Here is a 6,511-nt window from a genome sequence, read left to right on the forward strand (position 1 = left end):
CGTGATATCTTTGTATTTATTTCCGACTGATTCTCCTCTTATCTCTAGCCTTGTATAGATTGATCTCTAGAGATATTGTAGGGATAGTTGGCTTGTCACGCAAGACACCACCTGTATATATTGTAATCGACTCCGATGGAGTACAATTGAGTTGCATCCTATAGTCTTCTACAAATAGGATGGGGCCTCTAAACTCGCCCATGCTCTGACGCGCTTTTTTGGGAAGGTCCATGTGCGGGTGGGTCACCTATGTTTTTCTCTCTTTTTGTTGTTTCTTTCGGTTTTTTGTTTATCCTTCCTCTTTGACTTCTTTTGTTATTCTGTTTGTTTGAAAAATATATGTTATTCACTAATTTAAAAAACAATATAACTTCAAAAAACTGTTCGTAAGATGAAAAAAAAGACACTAGGCTTTAACATTTTCACAACTTAGAAAATGTTCCCCGGTTTTTCAGAAATATTTCAAGCATTTTAAAAATGTGTCCAATTTCAAAATATGTTCATGGGCTTGAAAAAATGTTTTGAATACACAAAGTTCATGAATTGATTTTTTTTGTGCATTCTAAACATTGTTCCCAAATATCAAAAAGAAGTTTCTCAATTCAATTATATATTTAATTTATAAAATCTCTATCAGTTGTAAAAATGTTCCCAAAATTGTAAAAAAATATTTGTGAATTTCTTAAATTATTCATGAATTTGAAATGAATACCATAGTTAAAACAAAAACTGAAAGAAAGTTACCAAAAAACAGGTAAAAAGAAAACTGCTTAAAGGATGGTCATATAACCTTCGAAAAATAGGTGGGTGAATGGCATGTGTATTCGCAAATATGGGCCAGCCCATCACAGGGCGAGCGACCCGGGGGTTGTGTTTTCTCCCTATTCGTGGACCTACGCTAGGAAATAAGGAGCCGTCCAAATAGGAAGCCCCACCATCCTTATCTCTATTTCCTGAAATCAAGGCCATGCTATCTATGATTTTTCACTTGTGGTAAAATAATAGGAACACCTATGTTTCACTTATAGCAAGACTGAAGAACATCTCGTTGAAGGAGCCCTCTCCCAGAATTAAGAAATGGGCCCGTTTACTCCTTTTTATGTTGGCCTCTTCTTTTTTAGTTTTTTTATATTTTTGAATATATATATTAAATACATATATTCCTAAATTTAAAAACAATAATTTGTAAAATGTTAATACAATATAAATTATTTGTCAACTTAACTTGACAAAATTGTTTGTAGCTTTCAAATCAGTGTTGTGACATTTTTAAAAAAATGCACGCACTTCAAAAGCATGTACATGGAAAATTTTAAAAATGTTTATACAATGCATTTTTTGTTTAAATAAAGAAAATGTGAAATGTGTTCTAAAAAATGTGTCAGATGTATATGTAAACTTACAATGTGTATGAAAACTAGATACAATAACATATATTTTTTTAAAATAATTTGTATGAAAAATGTTAAACATGTATAAAAATAGTCTATACGTATATAAAAATATACAACATGTACAAAAAAATAGACATCAAAACATGTATTTGAATTTTGTTATTAATCAGGTATTTGTAAAATATTAAACATGTACTAATGAAAGTTTTGGACGTATATGATAAATTAGAATGTGTATGAAATTTCTAGACAAGTGATGGAAAAAAGACAAAGCTAAAGAAAGAAACATTGAAAACATAGTGGAAAAAGAAAAATAACTAAGAAAAGCCGGAGAAAAACCAGTGCAAACATGAAAAGTAAACAAAGGAAACAAGAACCCCAGAGATAACTGAGAAGAAACAAAAAATGAAGAACAACGTAGAGAAAACAGTGAAAACCAAGAAGGACGAAGAGAACCGATGATAAAAACAAAGAAAACCAAAGAAAAATTAATTAAAATGGACTAAAAAAACCAAGAGCGAACGCAACCATCGAGCGAGTGACCAAATGTGCTGAAATGTTCATTTTTGCATGGTTACATGTCTTATTCATATCATAAAGATCAAAGTACAAGTCATGTAAAGACTGATATGAGAAAACTGAAAAAGATAGTAGAACATCTACGAGCTTGACACCAACGCCCGTCACCTACCTCCGACATCACCATATCAACCACCGAAGAAAAAAATGAATCACCTCGGCTCCATCGCTGATATGCAGCTTTACAGACCTTAGTGTTGAATGAATCGGTACAGAGGATAAAGCTTCAGACGAGCTTATTGTACGACTCGCCATAAGCAAGATATAGTTGCAGCGTTGTTCCCCGTCCTACGTGGGAAATAGGAAGTGCTCAGGGAGGAAGTCCTACCATCCATGTCTCTACTACTCGAAATCAAGTACTCCCTCTGTAAACTAATATAAAAGTGTTTAGATCACTATTTTAGCAATCTAAACGCTCTTATATTAGTTTACGGAGGGAGTACACACCATCTATGGGCAATTCCTAAATGGCGCATGCTACGCCCGTTAATGGATTAAATGCAAACACCCCCCGCCGAACTGAACTGGCCCGTTTAGATTTTGTTTTTCTACTAAAATAGCAAAATCACGGGCGGGAGGGTGACTCGAACCTTCAGTCTCCTAGTACAAATAAACTGGCGTAACCATCAGGGTTGCCTCGCCTCTTTTGTTAAGATCTCCTTTTCTTTTTTTACCTTTCCATCCTCTTCTTCTTTCTTTTCATTTTTTCCTATTCTTGTCTTTCCTTTTTCTTAATGTAGTTAACTTTCAGAACAAAGTGATTTATATTCAAATCTATGGTTTTTTTTAAATTAATGATTATTCCTAGGAATTTGTGAACTTTTTTTAAAAATGAACCTTTTTTCAAACTCAATGAACTATTTTCAGGTAGATTAACTTTTTTTTGAGAATGCATGAATTTTTTTCAATTTAAATGAACTTTTTTCAAATTTAAAGAACTTTTTTTCTAACTTGATGAACTATTTTCAAGTGGATGAACTATTTTTAAAAATCCATGAACTTTTTTCAAATTCGATGAATGTTTTGCAAATCCGATAACCTTTTTTAAAATTTTGTGAATTATTTTGAAATGTTATGCTTTTTTTTAAATCCAATATTTCTTTCAGATTTGATGAACCTTTCTCAAATTTGATGAACTTTTTCGAATTTGACGATTTTTCTTTTCAAAGTACTTCAACTTTTTTTCAAATTTCATGAACTTTTTTTTGGAAATCAATGAATTTTTTAAGGTTTGTGAACTTTTTTCAAAAATCCATGTAATTTTATTAATTCACGATTTTTTTCAAACAGTTCAAAAAAAAGTGATATGTGCTATTAAATACCGCGACGGCATTGTTTATTACACGTTTGTCGCTTATACAAATCACCAATGTTATGTAGCTTGACTGGCTAGTGGGACTCGCGGTGACCTCGAAGTACATGATTTCGAGACCTGTAGATGTGTTTTTGTGGACGTGGAGTTTCTGCACCCGAGCTCATATGAGCTCGGGTGAACAGTAAAATCGAAAAAAATTTAAAAAATTCCAAATTTTTTTTGGTAGAAACATTGACAAAAGTTTTAAGTGCTTGCAAAAATTCGTCATGAAATCACATTTCTAGAAGGCGTGGCAAAAAAACAAAATCGGTACTCTGAAAATGCTACTTTCAAAAGCATTTTGGAGGCTGAATTTGTTTTTTTTGCCACGCCTTACAGGAATGTGATTTCATGATGAATTTTTGCAAGCACTTAGAACTTTTGTCAATGTTTATCTGAGATTTTTTTGGGAATTATTTGAATTTTTATTATTTTTTTTCGATTTTACTGTTCACCAAGCTCAAATGAGCTCGGGAGCAGATAGGTACTTTCGTGTTTTTGTGAGCTTTTTACGCTTGCTGTCTGCGCGTTTTTTTGGGCTGGCCCAACTAAGCGGTGTAGCGAGTGCCAGGGAGGAGTTCGGGCGCCTGAAGCGCCCGATAGGAGCTTCAGCACTTGTGATGGGCCTCCGTGATTTTGCACTCGTTCAAGGCCCCTCGTACGAATGAGGTGGAGAGGCCGAAAAATATCAGCCCAGCAGCCGAAGTTACCTGCAGGATCTGGGTGCGACTATGCCTCGCTCAAGCGAGACAGAGTCGGAAAATCCTATTGCCACTCGCTGCGGCAAACTGTCGGGCAGCGGCACCGAGCAGCGATGCAAGCGACCAACATGGGCCGGTCCACTTCCAGATGTAGATAGTGCGTCCAACCTGTTTTGGAAACTTCTAGAAGGTTCCCTGAACCTGGTTTTTCCTGTGTTGTTTCTTTTCTGGTTCTTTCGGCTTAATATTTTTTTCCTTTCCTTTTTCCTTTTGATTTTTCTGTTTATGTTTTTTTCCATTTCCAAGTTTATATTCCTTTTCAAAAAGTGTCCAGAAATTTTAAAAATAATTAAAATTTTCAATAATTTGTAAAAAATTCTAAAAATCTTCCTGTTTTCAAATTCTGTTCTTGAATTCTGAAAAATGTTCAAAATTCAAAAAAGAGAAGAATTTCAAAATTGTTTCCATTTCCAAAATTTATTCACAAATTCAAACATTGTACATAAATTACAAAAAAAATTAAAAATTCCGAAAATAGTAGAATTTAAAAATTATTTGCATTTCTAAAATTTGTTCACGAATTCAAACATTGTTCATAAATTTCAAAAAATGTTCTAGTATCCTAATTTTGTTCATGTTTTGCAAAATTGTTCGGAATGTTTATTTTATTTTGAAAATTTGTTTGGAATGTTATATTTTGCTCTCAGTTTTTTCAAAAAAAAAAATAGAATTTCACAACGTGTTCTGATTGCTCGTGTTTGCAAAATTTGTATTAAGAAATATTTATTCAAAAATATTAACCATTTATTTGAAAAATATAAGACTTGTATATAAAGATGGTTTTGATGAATATAAAAATGAAGATTGTTTAACAAAAAGGTAGACATCCAAAACAAATATTTGAAAAATTGTTAATCATCTATTTCAAAAATGTTAAGCGTGTATATATAAAATATTGTACATGTATAAAAATATGAATTGAATGTATAAAAAATGTATAATGTGTATGAAAAAAGTAGATATCAAAACATATGTTTTAAAAAGTTTTAATAATGTATATGAAAAATGTTAATCGTGTAGTAAAACATATTCTGAATGTATACCAAGAATTTACAAAGTGTATGAAAATAATAGACATTAAAACATTCATTTGAAAAATAATGGTAATCAAGTATTTGTTAAAACGTTAAATTTGTATTAAAAATTTATACTTGACGTATATGAAAAAAGTGCAATGTGCAAAAAAATATAGACATGTGTTAGAAAAAGAAGGAATAAATAAATAAAAACAGAGAAAACAAAAGAATGAAACGAAAAAAAAACCAATAGAGAAGAAGGAAAAAAGAAACCGTAGAAAAACAGTTCAAAAAGAAGATGATACAAAGAAAACAAATGGAGGAGAAAACCAAGAAACTAACAAAGAGAACAGAGAGACAAAGAAAGAAAAGGATTAAAAACCAAAGAAAACAGAAAAAAAACAGAGAAACTTGCATGGAATACAAGGAAAATGAAAAACAAAGAAAAACCTTCAGAAAAAGGAAACAAAAAAAACAGTGAAGAAACAAAGAAAACCCCAGAAAGAAACAATAAACAGAAAAAAAAACCAAAAACACTTTTTTTTGAGGGGGTAAGACAACTTTATTCATCAAATTCCACAAGGAGTGGGATACAACTAGGGTTATGGGGTTGGCCTAACCAAGTATGCCGCCCCGGCCCTCTACCAGTAGCAAAACTAGCTAAACTGTGTACTTCCTTATTGGCTGCACGACCTTCAAAAGTAAACTTACAAAGAAAAACACTTGACCGGGTGATAATCTCCCTCACTATTGAACCATTCTAACCCAGAAACAAATAACGGCCACAAACTAGTAGGGCGAGCGAGCGAGGAGAAGTGGGCCGGTTCATTACAACCCGCGCATAAGAACCTTCATTGATACGGATGGAGGACTCGCACTAAGCGAGATATAGTCACCGCGCCGTTTCTCCTCACCGATCAAAACCTATCTGGGTCATCTAAAGAAGGATCAAATATTTACCCGGGTATTTCCAATTATTTTTTCTTCTGCCCTCTTGCGAAGGGAACATATCTATTTTCACCAAGTCCGACATGTGAAAAAAAATCCATCATACATTATGGAGTGAAAAAGATGCCGTATGTCAACTACGTACTACAAACCTATCTGGGACGAGAGAGAGAGAGATGGAGACCCAACGGTTAGATTTCCGCGCGATTTCGAAATTCGAACCCACGCGAAACCCAGCCCACGCCGCCGACGAATCCGGTGCGCGACGGGGTGGGGTGGACGGATCGGCAGCAACGACTACCTGCCCTACCCCGCGCCCCGCCATCCGGGCCGTCCATCCCCGCACCGACGGCCCCGCCCGCCCCGCTCCGTTTTAAATAGACACACGCACACACTCCCCCACCCCCACCCCACCCCACCTCGCCCCCTTCCCCTCCCCCTTCGCCGCCGCCCGTCTCC

Source organism: Triticum dicoccoides, chromosome 4B (genome assembly GCF_002162155.2).
Source record: "Triticum dicoccoides isolate Atlit2015 ecotype Zavitan chromosome 4B, WEW_v2.0, whole genome shotgun sequence".
In the NCBI taxonomy this organism is placed as follows: Eukaryota; Viridiplantae; Streptophyta; class Magnoliopsida; order Poales; family Poaceae; genus Triticum; species Triticum dicoccoides.